The sequence below is a fragment of the Muntiacus reevesi genome, chromosome 15, assembly GCF_963930625.1.
Source record: "Muntiacus reevesi chromosome 15, mMunRee1.1, whole genome shotgun sequence".
NCBI lineage: Eukaryota > Metazoa > Chordata > Mammalia > Artiodactyla > Cervidae > Muntiacus > Muntiacus reevesi.
The window spans coordinates 29,477,709-29,499,152 of record NC_089263.1 but is presented as its reverse complement, the minus strand read 5'-3'; the positions used below and the strand labels follow the sequence as shown (position 1 = coordinate 29,499,152).

The 21,444-nt window shown below is 37.1% G+C and overlaps 1 protein-coding gene and 1 pseudogene across 1 annotated transcript in view; both read left to right on the top strand.

Moving 5' to 3' along the window:
• NRG4 (neuregulin 4) overlaps window positions 1-21,444 on the top strand; it is a 103,252-nt gene that overhangs the window by 1,126 nt on the left and 80,682 nt on the right. The window contains exon 2 of the mRNA XM_065906982.1: window positions 1,478-1,539. The gene's annotated coding sequence lies outside the window, so the exon portion shown is untranslated. The remainder of the gene's footprint in view (window positions 1-1,477; window positions 1,540-21,444) is intronic.
• Window positions 1-21,444, top strand: part of LOC136146949 (surfeit locus protein 1 pseudogene) — a 30,675-nt pseudogene that overhangs the window by 1,524 nt on the left and 7,707 nt on the right.

Genomic DNA, 21,444 nt, shown 5'->3' with positions numbered 1-21,444 from the left:
GGAATGTCTTAGGCTAGTCATCTCTGTCTCTTCCTCTTGCCACCTCAGCTTTTCTAGCTAAAAGTTGGAAATTATGCAGTTGAAAGACTTCAAAACCCAGGTCACAGAATTGCCTCACGGGCTTGGATCATACGTTTCTTAGCCAAAGAGATATCTAGATCGGGAATGTGTATCTACTTTTGGCAAGTTGGGAAATAAGTAAAATTCCTTCTTCAGGTCCTCTCTCATCTTTAACCCAGCTCTAATGGAATTTAAGAGGAACACAAAGCCCTTGGAGGTGATATTTGTAGAAGCTACCCGAGTTGCCAGAGGATTTTTCTTCTCCATTTAATGTAGACTTGAAAAGAGAAAGTGGGGATGAGTCTGGAAAAGTTGGGAGGATGGATAGGATGGGGAATGGGTAGTTTTTTGACAGGTGGTGGCAACATTTCAACTACATTTGAAAAAGTATAAGAAAAAGTAGCCTTGGCATAGCTTGGTCTTGTTGTTTTCCACCCCCATCCCTCCCTATCCCCCCCACTTAGTAGAACTCCAAAGGCTTGATTAAAAGCGTCCAGTTACAATGCTAGTTAAACTAGCATTGTAGGACACATGTTTTGAAACTTTCAGACAGAAAAATTGGAACACCACTTTGGTTTGCCTAGAATCTTTGTAGTCTAATACCAGTTTTAGATTCAGGTGTAACACTACTTCAAGGGAACATTTTTCCTATAACAGCTGTCATTGAAGACCCTCTAGAGAGAGAAAACTGTGGGAATTATATGCTAATATCTTTTACCTGGGTCTTTTAAGTGTGCTGCTTTTTTTTTTTTGTAATCTGAGTTCATGGAAAATGTAGGTGCACCTATTTTATGTGGTAGTGTTGTAGTCAAAAAAAAAAATCCCCTAACACCTGTAATTTATCAGCTCTATGCTGCACCCTGGTGGTGTGTACTTTATATCACCGACCCAAACTAAAATCCCCTTCTAATTCTTTAGGAATATTGAAAACCTAAATCAGCTGTGTAGACAAGATGCTAATCTGCTTTCTCCAAACTTTTCCTGCTCTATTTTCAAGTTTCTAAGTCCTAATACCTGGAGGAGGATTATCCCCTGAGGGTGATCAATTTGGAGGAACTGTGAAGAACTCTGGCAGGCCTCTTTAGCTTATTCTTAAATGTGTCTATAGGAATCTCTTGAGGATGCTTGATTAAAATCGGATTCTGGAGGCTCCCCTCAAATCCGTTAAAGTTGAATCGACAGAAGTGTAGCCTGTTATTTTTATTTTTAACTGCCCCAGGTGATGCTTGTCAATAGGAGAGGTTGAGGAACACTGGAGCTATAAATAGGACAGGTGCCCGCTTCAGTAGACTGTAGGTGACTAGAGAAGGGATTTTGTGGGTGATGGAACCCCACAGCCAAAGGAAAATAGGGCCTATAAGCAGAAATAGAAGAAATTAATTGTAGTTTTAAGGCTTGTGTGTCACTCTCTTGCCAGGTATATCTGCTTCTAATGTGGCTGTAATTACCTTGCACTTCCATACCAAAATATCTTTTGAGGTAAGTCAGATTTTCTTTTGTTTAAAAAGACTGTCTTTGCAAGAGTACCAGAATCACATAATCAGAAAAATTGTGCATGTATGCAGCTGCAAGATTAGGAGAAGGCAGACTGGAGATTACATTGATCCTATGAATGTCTGAAAAAGATTGCTATTAGAGTTAAAATTTGTTCTCTTGAGGTAATTGCTTGAAAAAGTAGAACGTGTGAATTCTGATGCCACGTGATTTGTGAAATTTAAATAATATCAAGAGATTTTAAGTTGTTAATGTTTATGTAAATGTTAATATTTTAAAACCTCTGCTGCATGTTGATTTGGGATGCAGCCTCACTTATTGGGAACACACAGGGAGAAAGCCAATCTGAGTCAATGAAAAGCTTGAAAAATGGAATATATGTGAATTTGTGCAATAATTATTTAAAAATTTAAATATACATAGACCTGCTAACAAAATAGCTTTCAAAATCCTGCTTAGTGCTTTAATGAATAAATGTGATTGACTTGTAATTAGCAAAATTCATGTGCATATATTGTGTGGATAAAGCAAAGCACAGTAATGTGCACTGAATAGGTCCTCAATATTCTTTTAAAAAATATTTTCTCATAAATAGGTTAAATACACTTAATGTAGCAAGCCCATTTTCAAGGACAGAAGGGGCAGATTTTACCTTGAGTGGTGGCATGCCGAGAATGGGGCAGTGAGAACATCACTTGGGGTGTAGGCAAAAAAGTTCTCATTGTCTGTAGGGAATTTAAACTATAATATACCCACTAAAAGCCTGTCTGATTTTTATTACCAGCAGTTTTTATGTACCAGAAATTCTAAACAATGTCAGTGATAAAATATTCTTCCTTGAAAAATTTCTTATGAACCTAGTTTCTAAACAAGTTCCATAGTTACTATATATATATATATATATATAAAATTTATTTTATTTTTGACTGTGCTGGGTCTTTGTTGCTGCACATGGTTTTTCTCGTTTCAGCGTACTCTATAGTTAGGATGCTTTGGCTTCTCATCTCGGTGGTTTCTCTTGTTGTGGAGCATGAAGCTCCCACAAGCTTCAGTTGTTGCTGCATGCCGGCTTGGTAGTTGTGGAACACGGGCTTAGTTGCCTCGTGGCATGTGGATTCTTCTGGATCTGGGATCAAACCCCTGTTCCCTGCATTGACTGGTGGATTCTTAACTACCAGACCACCAGGGAAGTATTTTTGCCTGTTTATGGGGCTCTCCATGCAAGAATACTGGACTGGTTTGCCATTTCCTCCTCCAGTAGACTGTTTTGTCAGAACTCTTCAGTATGACCTGTTCATCTTGGGCAGCCCTGCGTGGCATGGCTCATAGTGTCATTGAATTATGCAAGGCCCTTCACCATGACAAGGCTGTGATCCATGAAGGGGAAGAGAAACAAAAGGCAAGGGAGTAAGGGAAAGATATTCCCAACTGAAGGCATCCCTGGTGGCTCAGACGGTAATCAACCTGCAATGCAGGAGACCCCTTCAATTCCTGGGTCAGGAAGATCCCCTGAAGAAGGGAATGGAAACCCACTCCAGTATTCTTGCCTGGAGAATTCCATGGACAGAGGAGCCTGGCGGGTTACAGTCCATGGGGTTGCTAGAATCAGACACAACTGATGACTAACACAGCAACTATATACCCAATGCAGACTTCCAGAAAACTGCAAGAAGAGAAAGAAGGCCTTCTTAAATGAACAATTCAAATAGAGGAAAACAGTAGAATGGGAAAGGTTAAGATCTCTTCAAGAATACTGGAGGTATCATGGACCATTTCCTGGAAGGACGGGCACGATAAAGGATAGAAGCTGTAAGGACCTAACAGGAGCAGAAGAGATTAAGAAGAGGCGGCAAGAATACACAGAAGATCTGTACAGAAAAGGGCTTAATTATTTGGATAACCACGTTGGTGTGGTCATTCACCTAGAACCAGACATTCTGGAGCATGAAGTCAAGTGGGCCTTAGGAAGCATTACTATGAGTAAAGCTAATGGAGGTGATGGAATTCTAGCTGAGCTATTTCTGATCCTAAAAGATGATGCTATTAAAGAGTTGTACTGAATATGCCAGCAAATTTGGAAAACTCAGCAGTGGCCACAGAACTGGAAAATGTTGATTTTCATTCCAGTCCTAAAGAAAGTTCAAGTGAAAGTGTTAGTCACTCAGTCGTGTCCGACTCTTTGTGACCGTATGGACTCTAGCCCTCCAGACTCTTCTGTCCATGGAATTCTCCAGGAAAGAATACTGGAGTGGGTATCCATTTCCTTCTCCAGGGGATTGTCCCACCCTAGGGATCAAACCCAGGTCTCCCACATTGCTGGCAGATTTTTTACTGTCTGAGCCACCAGGGAAGTCCCAAACTACTGGACAATTGTGCTCATTTCACATGCTAGCAAGGTAGTACTCAAAATCTTTTAAGCTAGGCTTCAGCAGTATGTGAACTGAGAACTTTCAGATGTACAAACTGGGTTTAGAAAGGGCAGAGGAACCAGAGATCAAATTGCTGACATTCACTGGATCATGGAGAAAGCAAGGGAATTCAATAAAAAACATCTACCCCATTGACTGCTAAAGTTTTTGACTGTGTGGATCACAACAAACTGGAAAATTCTTGAAGAGATAGGAGTACCAGACCACCTTAATCTGTCTCCTGAGAAACACATATGAGGGTCAAGAAGCAACAGTCAGAACCAGACATGGAACAACAGACTGATTCAAAATCGGGAAAGGAGTACATCAAGGCTGTATATTGTCACCCTGCTTGTTTAACTTATATGCAGAGTATATAATTCGAAATGCCAGGCTGGATGAATCACAAGCTGCAGTCAAGACTGCAGGCAGAAATATCAACAACCTCATGATACTGCTCTAATGGCAGAAAGTGAAGAGGAACTAAAGTGCCTCTTGATGAAGGTGAAAGAGGAGAGTGAAAAAGCTGGCTTAAAAGTCAACATTCAAAACACTTCAGATCATGGCATCTGGGCCCATCACTTTATGGCAAGTAGATGGGAAAACAATGAAAAGAGTGACAGATTTTCTTTTCTTGGGCTCCAGAATCACTGCAGATGGTGACTGCAGCCATGGAATTAAAAGACGCTTGCTCCTTAGAAGAAAAGCTATGACAAACCTAGACACTGTATAAAAAAGCAGAGACATCACTTTGCCAACAAAGGTCTGGATAGTCCATGCTATGTTTTTTTTTTCCAGTAGTCATGTACAGATGTGAGAATTGGACCATGAAGAAGGCTGAGTGCTGAAGAATTAATGCCTTCTAACTGTGGTGCTGGAGAAGACTCTTGAGAGTCTCTTGGATAGGAAGGAAATCAATCAATCCTAAAGGAAATTAACCCTGAATATTCATTGGAGGGACTGAAGCTGAAGCTCCAATACTTTGGCCACCTGATGTGAAGAGCCACTCACTGGAAAAGACCCTGATACTAGCAAAGTTTGAGGGCAAGAGAAGGAGGCAACAGAGAATGAGATGGTTGGATGGTATCAATGGACATGAGTTTGAGCAAACTCTGGGACTTAGTGAAGGACAGGAAAGCCTGGCTTGCTGCTGTTCATGGGGTTGCAAAGAGTTGGATATGACTTAGGGACTGAAGAACAAACATGAACAATGTAAGCTTCAAATTAGCACATTTTAATTATTGATCCTTTAATAAATATTATATTCTACAGAGACGTTAAATCAGAGAACTCCCAATTATATAGCTGGCCTTCTATAAATCTAGATGCAGCTCTATGGATATTTTTCCAAATAAATTAATAAAAATTCAGGGTAATGCAAGACTTCAGGTGCAGTTCATGTCTGCAACCCCTTTGGTTCATATCCCTGTATTTAAATAGTAGATTCTTATGCAGTGATAGTACAGAGACTGTTAGGTGAAGAAACAGCTTGATTTCTTCAGTGTTTTCATTCCATGTGACAACTTAAGAGTTTTCATTTGTGTTTAACATTTAAGAGTGAGACAAAGTGTAAACTTTGAGTTGTAATGTTTTTGGCTTCTAAGTACAAATTTTAGTTAATATGTGAAATTATCCTTTTGAATAATTGAATTAAAAATATATTTACCTCTGAAATTTATTCTTTTTAAATTATTGTTTACTCCAAAACTGAAGAAGGAACCAAGAGAATAGGAAATATGTTATTATTTAGTACTTCCACAAAACAATATATAGGTTTTTCCTTTTTTCAAAACATTAATTCCATTGCTTTTTTATTTTTTGTACTATAATATTTATTTTATATTGACATATAAGTGGAGTTGAGTAAAAGAATTTTCACTGTCTGTTTCATTCCTGGCTATTATTATTTGTTTCATTTCATGGTCATTACTGAAAATAATTTTGTCACACAGAGAAGGGTACGTTTAAAACAAAGATCCCTCTGGGTATTGTATTCTGAGAATACCACTGGTCTCGAATGATCACAAAATGAATGATGTTCAAATTAAGTGAACTTTATTATGCATTTAATATCTGGAATTTTCATGTACTTCATGAGGAAACTATTTTGGGGGTACTGTTTATATGGCAAATGAAAAAGCAGTGGTTGTGTATATATTTTAAAACATTAAAATGATCTAGAGTTCTAATTCTAGTATATTTAGGCTATTTTAAAATCTAGCAAATACATGTCCATGTGTTTATTAGTAGACTCCTAATGATTACTGACATTTATTAAATGCTTACAATGTGTCAGACATCATTCTGTGAGCTTTATTTGTATTAATTTTTTCATAATAGTCCTATTGGCAAAGTATAGTTGTTATCTCATTTTACAGATGAGAAAACTGAGACACAGTGAGATTTAGTAATTTGCTCAAGATTACCCAAATAGCAAGTAGAGGAACCCAAAATTCAAACCTGGACAGTCTGACTCAGAGACCTCTCGTTCATCCCTGCTGCGTCAGATACATATGCAAAATTTGTGCCTCAGTTAGTTTGAGGAATCATGATGTAGTGGGAAAAGCATTATGGGTTCCAGGGTTTCACCTCCAGTTCATTCTTTTTTTCTTTGATTTTATTTGTTTGTTTATTTTTGGCTGTGCTGGGTCTTCATTGCTGCAAACAGGCTTTCTCTTTTTGCGGTGTGTGGGCTTCTCATTATGGTGGCTTCTCCTGCTGCAGAACTTGGGACTCTAGGCTCAGTAGTCGTGGCCCACGGTGGATTTAGTTGCATTGTGGCACGTGGAATCTTCCTGGACCAGGGATTGAACCCATGTCCGCTGCATTGGCATGCAGATTCTTAACACTGGGCCACCAGGGAACTTCCCTCCAGTTCATTCTTTAACTTTAAAAAAGGCAATTAAATGAATGTCTCTGATTTGGAGAGGATTGAACTTAATAATCTAGAAATTCTTGAAATTTCTTTCTAGCTCTAAATTTTTGTGATTCTATGATTATTTTTATATAAAGAGGAAAATTTGATTTTTCACTTATCCAACAGACTAAAAATGAACCAGGAGAAAAAAACTAGCATGATTAAATTTGAAGGTAGATAAATTTTTGATATTTTGTTGCAAAATTAGCTATTATTAAGCCTTTCATGTTCATTATTTTTGTGACTACACAAAGACTATCAACTTCTTTTTTTAATTGAAATATAGTTGATTCAGAAAATTGTGTTTGTTTTGTATATACAGCATAGTGGGTTTTTTTTTCAAATTATATCCTGTTATAGATTATTATAAAATTATTAAAATATTCCATTGTTATTATTATATTGAGTATTTTGATATTGGGTATAATTCCCTGTTTTATGTAGTAAATCCTGTCTATCTATTTTATGTATAGTAGTTTGTATCAATTAATCTCATACTCTTAGTTTATTCCTTACCCTCTCCCTCTCCCCTTTGGTAACCATGAGGTTGTTTTCTACATCTGTGAGTTGTTTTCTGTTTTGTATACAGATTCATTTGTATTATTTTTCAGGTTCTACATATAAGTGATACCATGTAATATTTGTCTTTCTCTGACTTCTTTTACTAGGCATAATATTCTCGAGGTCCACCCATGTTGCTGCGAGTGGCGATATTCTATTCTATTTTTCAATGGCATTGTATACATGGCACACATATACACTCCACAACTTATTTATCCATTCATCTGTTGATAGACATTTAGGTTGCTTCCATGTCTTGTCTATTATAAATAGAGTTTCTATGAACATTGGGGTGCATGTGTCTTTTCAAATTAGAGTTTTTGTTTTTTGTTACTAGCTTCCCAGATGGCCCTATTGGTAAAGAACCCACCTACCAATCCAGGAGAGATGTAAGAGATGCAGGTTTGATCCCTGGGTCGGGAAGATCCTCTGAAGGAGGGCATGGCAATCCATGCCAGTATTCTTGCCTGGAGAATCCCATGGACAGAGGAGCCTGGTGGGCTACAGTCCATGGAGTCACAAAGAGTCGGACGTGACTGAGCAGCTTTCACTTTCTCTTTTCTCATACCAAGGAAAGTGAAAAGTGAAAGTTTAGTTGCTCAGTCATGTCCAACTCTTTGCGACCCCATGGATTTTAGACTATTATATTGTATTACCAAAGAGGGAATTGCCAAATCATATGGTTGATCTATTTTCAGGATTTGTTTTTTTTTTTTTAAGCAACCTCCATACTGTTTTCCATAGTGGTTGTGCCAATTTACATTTCCACCAATATTGTATGAGTGTTTTCATTTCTCCATGCCCTCTCTAGAATTTATTATTTGTAGACTTTTTGATGATAGCCATTTCACCAGTGTGAGGTGACACCTTATTGTGGCTTTGATTTGTATTTCTCTAGCATTGTTGAGCATCTTTTCATGTGCCTATTGGGCATCTGTATGTCTGCTTTGAAAAAATGTCTGTTTAGGTCTTTTGCTCATTTTTCATTTGGATTGTCTGTTTTTTTTGATATTGAGTTATATGAGCTGTTTGTATATTTTGAATATTAACACCTTGTCAGTTGCACAATTTGCAAATGTTTTCTCCCCTTTCATAGTGTATCGTTTCATGTTGTAGATAGTTTCCTTAAGTTTATAGGGTATCTTTTCATGTTGTAGATGATTTCCTTTGCTGTGTGAAAGCTTTTAAGTTTGATTAGGTCCCACTTGTTTATTTTTGCGTTTATTTCTTTTGTCTTGGGAGATTGATCTAAGAATATATTGCTACAATTTATGTCAAAGAATGTTTCACTTATGTTTCCTTCTAGGAGTTTTATGAAGTCATGTCTTACATTTAGGTCTGTAAAACATTTTGAGTTTATTTTTGTATATGGTGTGTGAGAGAGTGTTCTTATTTCATTGTTTTAATGTAGCTTATCCCAGCACCACTTGTTGAAGAGGCTGTCTTTTCTCCATTGTATATTCTTGCCTTTTTTGTTGTAGATTAATTCAATGTAGGTTAGTGGGTTTATTTCTGGACCCTGTATTCTGTTCCATTGATCTGTGTGTCTCTTTTTTTGTGCCAATACTATGCTGTGTTGATTGCTGTAGCCTTGTAGTATCATCTGAAATCTGGGAGGGATATACTTACAGTTTTTGTTCTTTTTTTCTCAGGATTGCTTTGGCAGTTCTGAATCTTTGTGGTTCTTTATAGATTTCAGGGTTATTCATTTTGGTTCAGTGAAAAATTTCATGGATATTTTGATAGGCATTAAATTTGTACATTGCTTTGGGTAGTATGGCCATTTTAACAATATTAATTCTTGTAAAAGCACAGAATATCTTTCCGTTTCTTTGAACCATCTCTAGTTTCCTTTATGAATGTTTTATAGTTTTCAGCATGTGGGTCTAGATATACCATACAAATTCTGAGGGATTAATTATGCATTATGATAATTGGCTTGATATAAAAATTTATATATTATATATGCCATTTCTATATACTTATGGTGTTCTGAGCCTTGATCTTCTTAGTGCCATATGAAATAAAGCTCTTTGAAAAAATGAACTTTTAAAGTGGAAGATAGATCATATTGTATACCACTTTTCCTGCCTCTTTTCTCATGAAGGTTACCACTTTATTGAAATGATCATCATTATTCACCCTCTGTCCATAATATTGCATGTAAACAGATGCTATTTTCCTTCTCTCGATGTGTTACTAAAATTTCTATATAAAATATTTTGTTTTTATTTATGGTAGCTACAATTTTTATCAAAGCAGATGAAATAGAGGTGAACTATACAGTGAACTATAAAGCTGGTTTCCTCTATATTCTGCAATCTAGGAGAAAAACTTTCTCCCAAGGACAAATCAGGTAAGTAATTTTTAATTCATTTTTTGTAATGTTTTGGGGCCAATATGTGGAGCCATAATTTGTCAACTATAGCCCTAGATTATTGGTTTAGTTCAACTAAGAGACAATAGAAGTAGATTCCATAATATGGAGGATTCTTTAACTTTTAATTTATAGAAGCTTGATCTCAATTCTAATGTTGGAAAAGCCTGTATGTATAGAACTATGTTCATGTATGTGTTAACTATTCATAAAACATTAAAAACAGCAAACTTGTATGCTGGTTAAGTCCAAGTCTAGTCTTAGTAATTTAAAAATAATATGAATATAGTTAAATAAAGTTAAGATGGTCTTGGAGAACAAGAATCTGGAAAACAGTTCAAGTTGTTGAGTTCAGAAGAGTGAAGGCTAAGGAATTATACTGCTTTTCAAGTAGATGAGAGGCTGAGAATGGTGCCTGTCTTTTTCCCATCTCCAGAGAGGAAAAACAGCAGGTGAAATATAGATAAGAAAAGTCAAAGCTTTTGAAATTAAGGATGTTTAAGATTAGAATGATTGACCTTGGGAAGTTGTAGAATCCTTTTTCTGGAAGGTCTTCTAAGTTGTGTGATCATCTGCCAAGAACCCTTTATATATCCATTATAAGGCCTTCTAATTTTATGTTGTTATGGTTTTATTTTGACAAACATGGTGGTATGTGTCTAAGGCAGTAGCTGACATGATCTATTTCTAATGACAGAATATATAAACTAGTAGAACTTGACTTTAAGAGTATTATGGAAACTTACAGAGTTATTTTATGAGCACAGGTATAGTCATGTGTTTTATTCAATTTGTTCCATTTGTTGACCGTGTGATCATCATTAACATGTTTAAGTGTTCTGGTTCATATAATACTCTTCAAATACATATATTAATATGAGTAGAAATTGAATTGTGACTCTTAATGAATGATCTCTATCAAGTCTGGAGAGAAGGATGGGAGGATAAATTTAAGAAGAGTTTGTTCAGATAAGATTATTGAGGACAGCTCTGTGAAATGTGAGACAAGGTGAAGATTTCAAAGGAGAGTGGACCACAGTGTGATGATCTGAAGATGGCATTTGTTCCTCATTTCTTCCTATTGATTCAGAGAAAGAGCAGGAAGTAAGGACTAAATAAGTTATATTGGAAACTTACAAGATCATAAGATACCTTGTGACCTTAGGGGGAACCAAATTTTTTTTTTTTTAAAGAGTAAATTGCAGAGAAGTGAAAAATAGTTTTGGATAAAAGTTTTTCCTCAAATAAACGGATTCTCTAGTCGTTGATGGATAGGGCAAGATGGTAAAGAATGACAGAAGTGGAAGAATTGGGTGTGAAATGAGCATGGCTGGGGGAGTTGAAGAGATGTGCCTGGCGATCAGAGGCAAAAGGGAAAAAAGAATTGTGCTGTTGGAGGTGAGTAAATAAAACAGAAATAAAAGTACTTGAGTAGTAAAGTAGACACAGGTTAAAGGAAAATCAGGGCCATTAGGATAATAATTCTTTGTGAGCAGTGATATATTAAAGATGACCAGTTATGTATACTAAGGAAAATGGGAGGGGATAGTAATTATTCCAGGTCTGAATGGCACATGCATGTGAAAAATAACCAGGATGACTGATACCTTATTTCAGGAAAAGTTTTCTGGGACAGTGTTCAAAGACTTAATTCTGTTTGGATATTCACTGTAGAGTTTCTAGGCTCTAGTGACATTGACATAGGAAACCTCTAGGAAGACCAGAATCAATACAGAGAGGTCAGGGGGTTGGAAGTGCTGTGATATTTATCTGCTTCACATCCCTGTATAGAGCTGTAGCCTTTTGTAGGAGACATGCATAATTCAAGACTATTTCTGGCAGCAAAGAATGGAAAGTTTGCCATTGCCTTGTGGCAGTAGCTTAAAAGAGTTTATAAATCACTCACCAGCCAGTTTTGAAGCTGTGATTCTTAATGAATTATTAATTGGAGGGAATTTTGCATTATTTCATATTGTGCATATAAAGTGAATCTTAATTATCAAGTCATTTTACCTGTGTATAAAATGCAACCATGTACCATTAGATTTTCCAGCTAACACTTGTTGAGTGCTTCTTATATTTCAAGCACTTTACATGTATAAATTAATTTTATATTCAGACAACTCTTTGAAGTAGGCACTATTATTTTGTCCCCACTACCTCAAACCTCACTTATGGGTGAAGAAACTTGGCACAAAGATTTTTGCTCAATTCTGTGGTAGAATGTTCTAATATGGTAGAATGTTTTAATTAAGAGAACTATGATTTGCACTCTGGCCTTCTGGCTGTGGACCCATGCTCATAACCCATGTACCACATACCTTTTTATATATAAAATTTTTTATTTGAAAGTTGAAAGTGAAAGTCGCTTAGTCGTGTCCAACTCTTTGTATCTCCATGGACTGTATAGATTTCTCTAGGCCAGAATACTAGAGTAGGTCGCCTTTCCCTTCTTCCCAACCCAGTAATCGAACCCAGGTCTCCCACACTGCAGGTGAATTCTTTACCAGCTGAGCCACAAGGGATGCCCAAGAATACTAGAGTGGGTAGCCTATCCCTTCTCCAGGGGATCTTCCCAACCCAGGAATTGTATGGGGGTGTCCTGCATTGCAGGCAGATTCTTTACCAGCTGAGCTATCAGAGAAGCACAGTTTGAAAGTTACTTGGAAACTATTTTGCTTTGAACACTGTGACAAATATATTTATAGGTGGCACAGTTTACATCAAAGAAAGTGGCTTTTGTGAGCTGCTACATGGAATGAAAATCGATCTGTTGTTTCTGCCAATACCGTCAGTGCTACTGTTATTCAGGAGACCAGATTGGATGGTATAACCTTAGTGAGTTTACTAGGGTCTAACTCCCAGTCTTGTGGTCTTAAGAAAGCTGGTCTGGACAGTAAGTATCCCAAAGAGAATTAAATTAGTCTGATGACCTCATCAGCTTAAGATGTAGAGCCAGAATGCAAATTAATTTAAATATAATGAGATGAAACTGTTATAAAAACCAGTTGTAACAGTATAATCAGTGTATTTTCTTCCAGGTGGTGCATATAGATGGGAAACCAAATTACAATAGGTTTCTTGGTAAACAACAGGCATCATGAATATTTTGAATATTTCTTGTTTTTTTTAATGATATTTATCTATTTCAAAAATTCCTCAAGGATTTCATCAATAATAGCTGCTATTGGCATGTACTGTCAGTCCTTAACTTATAAATAGCCTCCAGCCGTTTGCCCTCCACCAGGGGCTCTGCTGCCATAGAAACAGTTGTTAATAAACATGGGTATTTTAGAGAATCTGTGGGTTCAGAATTGAAGAAAGGGAAGAGTCTGTTGAAAGCAGTTACTAAGGGTGTTAATTTCAGGGACAGACTCCTAAATAGGCTGCATTTGCCTGAGTAGAGCTCTCTCTACCTAAAATGTATTTCTATAGCACTGCCTGAGGGGCTTCCCCTCACTTCTGTTGTTCAAATTTCACCAAACAGAGATTGCTTTTTATTTTTCAAACATTCTCTTAAAACTATAAATGTCTGTGTGTGGTAGATATTCTTAGTGACCTTGCTTCTATCCATTCCCTATTGCTTCCCTTCATTTTGTTAGGGGCAGCAGTGTTCCCAGCTCCTAGCAAAAAATCCTGAATAGTTGAAGCCACTCATGACAATCCCATTCTCCTTTGCCAGTGATCGTGAAGGGAAGACTGCTGAGCTCAGGGATTGCCTTTGCTCTCCTGATAAAGAGAACAGAGGTGGCTGGTACTCTCTTCTTTCCCAGTCCTTTGTACCTTAAATGCAGACATGAAGCCTGGAGATGCAGCAGCCATCTTGTAACCATGGGGTGACAGGTATGAGAGTGAAAAGATGATTTTAACAAGTTGAGGACCATGGAGAAGAAGGTTTGACAGAGTCTGGTGTTGAACAGCTCTTCTAGTCTTGGACTGCCTACTTCCAGACTTTTTATGGAGAAAATTAAGGAGAGGAAAGTTGTAACCCTTGTTACATGGTCATAGAGCATTTGATTAACCTATACCTGCTGTCCCATGGAAGGTCGACTGTGCAAACTGAGACTGCCTGTTAGGAGAAATGAAAGAAAAAATTTGGAATAATGTGCATATTGGTTACTTCTTGTGGCTTTTCAGTAGGATCCTACACAAGGGAGTGAACTCAAATTAGTGCTTCTCAGCATGAAAGCAGAGAGGGTAGAAGAATACAGCTTTGCTATGGAGGTAATCTGCCTTTAGCTTGCACTCTAAATTGACAAAGGGTCCTGTAATTTGAAGTTTTGGGATTGAGGGTAGTATCTTCTTACCTAAGATTTGTTGTTAGAATTGCCTTGTCTTTTATGATGGTTTAGGGGTCCATGATGAGAGTCTCTAAGAGAGGAGAGTCTCTAAGCCTAAAGATTATTTCTAGAAACTTCTAGAAACAATTTTTTGGTTGTGATTACTCACACAAGGACTTCCCTGGTGGCTCAGACAGTGAAGCATCTGCCTACAATGCAGGTGACTTGGGTTCAATCCCTGGGTCGGAAAGATCACCTGGAGAAGGAAATGGCAACCCACTCCAGGATTCTTGCCTGGAAAATCCCATGGACAGAGGAGCCTAGTAGGCTACAGTCCATGGGGTCGCAAACAGTCAGACATGACTTAGTGACTTCACTTTCACTCACACAAGGAATTGATCTGAAGCAATTAGGCCAGAAGCTTGATATATTTTTGAGGGAACTGTAGTACAAAGCTGACAATTAGTTGCAATTGTCTTTACCTTCCAAGCAATCCTCATCCTTTTCTCCCTATGTCAAGCCAGGATGAAGTAGGCTACAGAAGTTGTGAATCCCCTGGAAAGGTCATCCACTTCAAAACCTATCTTAGATATGGCTGCAGAGGACAATGACAAAGCAGATCCTCCTGAAACTTAAAGTAGGCGCTGTCAGATTGACTGACCAAGGGATTTATTACCTGCAGGGGAATCTGTGATTTCTGTCCAATAAGATATGATATGGATTGTTGATTGTGGATGACTGTATACTTCTTATTATCTCCCTTTCTCAATGGAATTTTTATTGAGGTCACTTTGTTCTTTCTTTTTCGTCCTTGTATATATGTGAGGGGAGTTATTTAGAGACATCTCTTTTAGCAATACAAATGGTCGGATAAGAGTTGTCATATTTGGTCTTCATAGAGCCGACAGGAAATCAACCAGAGATCCTGCATCATGCAATGACTGGTTGACAGAGTGGGGCTTTCTTCCTGGAAGAGAGGATGAGTATATTGTGTTTAACACTCACGTAAGAAGTGTGTGTGTATATGTATATTGAGTTGAGGACTGCAGACACTGTTGACTGACCAATCCATATTCACTTCTTACCTCTATTGTAAAAATCAGAAAAGTTAAATATTTGATTTTCCAGTCTTCCTTATTGCTATAAGAGTCATATAATACAATTGTAGCCCATAAACCTGCTGAGGGACTTCACTGATAAATGAATCAGACAGGGCTGGAGTTAATGCTTGGAGCTGCAGTGACCATCTTGAAATCATTAGGCAACAAACTTTGAATGGAAAAAGTAAACTCACTCAGGCCTGCTCTTGCCTTCTGAAATGGCCCACACTCTACCTGTGGAGTTTGTTTCTCTCTAAATAAATCCATCTTTTACCTTAAAAAAAGTAGACACACTCAGGATGGTGGAACAAAAATACTGAAGATATTGATGGCATCATTGATTAATAAACCATCCTTAGCAATCACCAAGTTCAAGGGTTTTTGTCTTGTGAGAGAAGTGAATCCATATTATTAAGACTCTTGTGAACTGAGTTCACTGTTGCCTACAGCCCAAAGCATCTTAAACTGATATAGTATAGATATCTGTTTTCTATACTACACCCTCAAAGATAGTTTTTGTTTATTGGTTCATTTTTAGCATGAAGTCTTATTAGTAAATAGTTAAATGAAGTGAGAAAAAGATTTTTTTAAAAAGCTTTACAATAGGTTGATTCACTTTGAAATGGCATCATTGACGTGTTACTATGGATAGGCATCTTCTCCATACGTGACTAGCCTACTTTGGTTCCTTTTTGAAATAGAATGTGGGTATAGTTAAGCATTGTACGTTTAATATGATTAGGGAACACCTTTTGGAAATTGGTTTCCCATGCTGAGGTATGCAGCAAGAAAAGCTAAAATTGTTACCACCAAATAAAAATCTTCAGGAAGAAATTGCTGACTGGAGTAGAATGTGTTCAATATAAAGTCTTGGCTTTTGTATAGAACAATCTTTTAGTTCTGCATCATTGACTACTAGTAAATGTTTACTACTTCTAAAATGATGTTTTACCCTCTATGCTTTATTTTAGAGCATGCATTTTTTTTTTATTCCAGTGTCCTTTTAAATGTTTTTGAGAACATTTCATCATTTCAGAACAATTTTTTCTTCCAATTTTTGACTCAACCATATGAGGTTCACAATTGTATTTTTCTTTTTTTTTTTTTGCCTTTCCTAACATTAATTGGTTGTAGTAGCCATGTGTGCCAGCTTTTTACATGAAAAGGAAATTCTTGAATACCAACCAAAGGTAAATATGGAGTTAAGAACAGACATATTTCTTTGGATGTACTTTATAGAAAAATTATATTTGGCTTCAAGAAAAACTGGTTTTTTAATTTGTGTTCACATGTTGACAAAATGTGATCCAAATCATTTTTTTTTTTCATTTTCTAAAATCTATTTTAATCTGAACGGATTTTAAAAAATACATTAAATTCTAAAAACAAAAACTTTTAAAATTGTTTTTAAAATAAGCTGAAAAGGCCTGACACTGAATCTTATTATTACCATGTCTAAATACACATGAAGTGCTTTTGAGGTATTGAGATGTATTGGTCTCCACTGATTTTCTTGCTTGCTGGCTTCATACATAATATTTTGCTTTCCTTTCCTGATATACCCTGAGTCAGGCCTGACAAAAAAAACTACTAATATTGTATGACTAGCAAGCTAACATCTAAGTGAGAGGTTCTTAAATATATGATAAGGCTATTTTTGAGCAATCAATGTAAACTGATCTGTTTCAGCTAAGATTTGAACACTCTGTAGAAAGAGTTTGAAACAGAGCTTAGCTTGAGGATTTTCTTGATTTACTCTTATTTTTAAGCATGTGTTGTTGTTGGAGTGTTGGCTTTTATGACTATCATATAAAGTCTGTCTGTTGGGCGATTATCTACTTTTTACCCTGTGTTCTGACTTTTCTTAAATCATATATGATGTACATGTGCCCATCTTTCACTCTGAGAATGCAGCATTGCTAGGTGGATGCCTCCCTCTCTGGCCTCCTCTTACTCCACTGTCTGCTCAAACTGCACAAGTCTTCTCTCTTAGTACAGATACCCCAGTTATCTTACTACTAAGTCCCCACAGTTATGATTCTGAAAGGAAGTCAAAGGTGTAATATTCACTAATGAGCAAACACTTATAAAGCTGACTGTCCCTCATACATGCATTCTTATCTAGCTTAGGAGCATTGTTGACCAGTCTTTTCGTGATTGTTGAATACTCCCATAAAACACAAATACAATACAGGCGATTTTAGGGCACAATTGTAAATCTTGAAAAGATGTAGAAGAGATGATGAAAATGATGTTGGGGAACTCAGATCACAAATGAAACCAATGGCAAATGAAGATGTGGCAGACTTAGGCTGCAACAGTTGAAAAATAGAGGAAGTGCAATGATGATGACAACTCATCTCTTAAAAAAATTCAATACTAGGATTCAAAGGCGGCCTTGAGAAAATTGTCAGCAATGTTAAATTTTTTACAACCTTCTTTACAATTGTCCATATGGAGACTAGACACTAGGTGAAGTCTGTTTATATATGATACAACTTTGTCAGAAAAATTATGCCCAGATCCCTACTTGATTTGTTCATTCTAAGGATTAACACACATTGATATCATTTATATATGGAGTCTAAAAAGAATGGTACAATTGAGCCTATTTACAAAACAGAAATAGAGTCACAGTTGTAGAAAACAAACTTGTGGTTACCAGTGGCGGATGGTGGGGGGTGGGAGAGGTAAATCGGGAAATTGGGATTTACATATACACACTACTGTACATGAAACAGATAACTAATAATAATCTACTGTATAGCACAGGGAACTAGTCGATACTCTGTAATGACCTATATGGAAACAGAATCTTCAAAAAAAAAAAATATATGTATGTGCATGGGCTTCCCAGGTGGCGCTAGTGGGCTCCTACCAATACAGGAGACATAAGAGACGTGGATTCCATCCCTGGGTCAGGAAGGGAGCATCCTTGGAGCAGGGCATGGCAGTGCATGCCAGTATTCTTGCCTGGAGAAGCCCATGGACAGAGTAGCCTGGTGGGCTGGAGTCCGTAGGGTCCCAAAGAATTGGACACCACTGAAGCGACTTAGCATGCATGTATGTGTATAACTGATTCACTTTGCCGTACAGCTGAAACTAACAACATTAGTTTCAACTACACTCCAAGAAAAGTTAATTATGAAAAGGAATTAGCACATAATTGCAATTATAACTGAAACTCTTTAAGTATAAGATGAAATAAACATCAAAATTCTTACCCCTGTTTTTATATGAAATTTTCATCTTTGTTTAAAGTGGATTTTTTTTTTTTTTTTTTTTGGCTGTGCCAAATGGCACATGTGTAATCTTAGTTCCCTGACCAGGGATCGAGCCTGTGCCCCTTGTATTGGGAGTGTGGAGTCTTAATCACCAGGGATGGTTAAGACGCTGCACCACCAGGGAAGTCCCTAAGTAGACTAACTTTAAACAGCTTTTTTTCCCCAATAGCAATTATCTTCAGAGAAAGAGATCTCAGATACATTCTGTACCTGGTATATAAAATAATTTTGTCTATCCGATATCTGGGATTTTGAGAATATATTTGCATATTCCATTCATAAGTAAATTCATGAGACTAAATAGGTAAAGTCTATTTACTATGGTAAATTTTTTAAAAGTCTGCCACTTACAAGCTGTACTTTGAGAAAAGTCACTTCACTTCTCTTGGTGTCAGTTTCCTTTGTAAAATGAAGCTAATCCCTACGCTGTAAGACTGTTTTTTGAATTTTATTTGTTTGTTTATTTGGCTGCATTGGGTCTTAGTTGTGGCATGTGGTGGGATTTTTAGTTGGCGGCATGTGGGATCTAGTTCCCTGACCAGGGACAGAACCTGAGCCACCTGCGTTGGGAATGTGGAGTCTTAGCCTTGACTCACCAGGCAAGTCCCCAGATTAATGTTAAGGACTATATAATGTATATGAGGCTTCTGTTATTTTGTCTGGCATACTGTGAGTGTACAGTAAATGGTAGCTGTTATTATTAACTCACATGGATATTAATGTCAGTCACATTTGAACATTTTATTTTTGGCTTTGATTTTCATATCCACATTTCTTGTTCATTAAAAAGACAGAGGGCATAGAGCAGTTCTGTGACAGCCAACATATCATAGATACAATTTAGATTCATTCTTGAATAATCAGTTCTATTATCTGAATCTGATTCATATTTGGGGCCTAACAAAGATTTTCTTCTTCACCAGTCTCTAGCCAGGGTCCTCTAAACTGTCTTCTTGACCTGACCCCAACCTTGAACACAACAGTAGCATGTCTTCTAACAGCTGAAGCCTCATCCCTAGAATGACCCTACCCTCCCATCCCCACCTCCTTTAAAGTGCCTGCGTAAGGAAAATCAAGGCTGCCAAAAGAATTTATTTTTTATTTCAGCCAGCGCCTGAAGATAGAGTTCCTATCTCCCAGGCTCTATGGGAGTGTAGGAGCTTACCTTGAATGACTGCCAGTTAATAGACTCAGATGGGACTCACATGGAAAAACCTTTGCACCTTCTTGTTTTTTTGTAATTTTTCAATTCCTTCTCTCTACTAAGCCTCCACTCATCTCCCCTCCCTCTTCCCTCATTCTTCCTCGAAAACACCTAGTCACCTCATAGATTCTTGCCTTCTTTGTTACAGATTAATTTACCAAATATACATCAGTTTGTTTCTGGGTTCTCTATTCTGTTCCATTGATCTATGTATTTGTTTTTATGCCAATACTACACAGTTTTGATTGCTATAGCTTTGTAATATAATTTGAAAGTGGGGGATGTGATACCTCCAGCTTTGTTCTTCCTTCTCAAGGTTGCTTTGGCGATTTGGGGTCTTTTGTGGTTCCATACAAATTTTAGGGTTATTGGTTCTATTTCTATAAAAAAAAATACCATTGGAGTTTTGTTAGGGCTGGTCATATATGGCCTTTATTATACTGAGGTACACTTCATCTACATCTGCTTGGTTGAGAGTTTTTATTATACATAGATATTGAATTTACCACATGGTGTTCTTCATTATGGAATCATGCTTCAGTCGGGGATCATTTACCTTTAGCCTGAAGAAATTTCTTCATTGTTTTTTGTAAGGCTAGGTCTACTAGCCACAAATACCTTTCATTTTAAAGTGTCTCTATTTTGTGTGATTCTTTGAAGAATTTTTTTAATTAATTCTTTTTTAATTGAAGGATAATTGCTTTACAGAATTGTGTTGGTTTCTGCAAAACATCAGCATGACTCAGCCATGGGTATATGTATGTTTTTATTAGGTATGAAATTCTAGGATAGAAGAATTTTTGTTTTTTCTTCAGCACTTGAAAGATACCATTTTTCTTCTGACACTTTGTGATGGGAAATTAGCCATTGGGTTTTTTTTTTAAGCTACATCATCCCATTTCCTGAATTCTCCAGCTCCTGGAAACCACTGTTTCACTCCCTGCCTCCATGAGTTTGACTTTTTCATATTCCACATACAAGTAAGATGATGTAGTTCTTGTCCTGTGTGTCTGGCTCACTATACCTCGTGCTGTGTCCTCAAAGTTCATCCACATTATCACAAATGACAGGATCTCCTTCTTCCCTAAAGCTGAATAACAACTCATTGTTAAATACACCACACCAAAATGACTCCAGCCATTCATTTGTTGATGGATGCATAGATTGACTCCCTATCTTGGGTGTTGTGAATAACACTGCAATGAATGTGGGAGTTCAAATAGTTCCTTGAGATTTGATATCATTTGTGATGTATACCTCGGTAGGGGACCACTGGATCACATGGCAGTTCCAATTCTAGTCTTTTCCGGAGCCTCCATACTGTTTTCTGTAATGTTTGTACCAGTCTACCTTCTTCTCACAAAGGCTCCCTGCTCTTCACATCCTCACCAACACTTGTTTTGGGTTTTTTTGTCTTTTTAGTGATAGCAATTCCAACATGTATGATGTGATATCTCACTGTGGTTTCAGTTTGCACCTCCCTATCAATCATTGATGTTGAACATCATCCCATATATTCGTTGGCCATTTGTATGTCTTCCTTTGAGAAATATCTATTCAGGTCCTTTGCCCATTTAAAAAATTGGGTCATCTGTCTTCTTGCTGTGGAGTTACTTGAATCCCTCATATATTCTAAATATCTACTCCTTACCAAATGCATGGTTTGCAGAATCCTCTCCTATATCCTCTCCTATATCTTTTTTTAGGTAATATGAAGATATAGCAATATTAGTTCTTCCAATCCATAAACATGGAATAT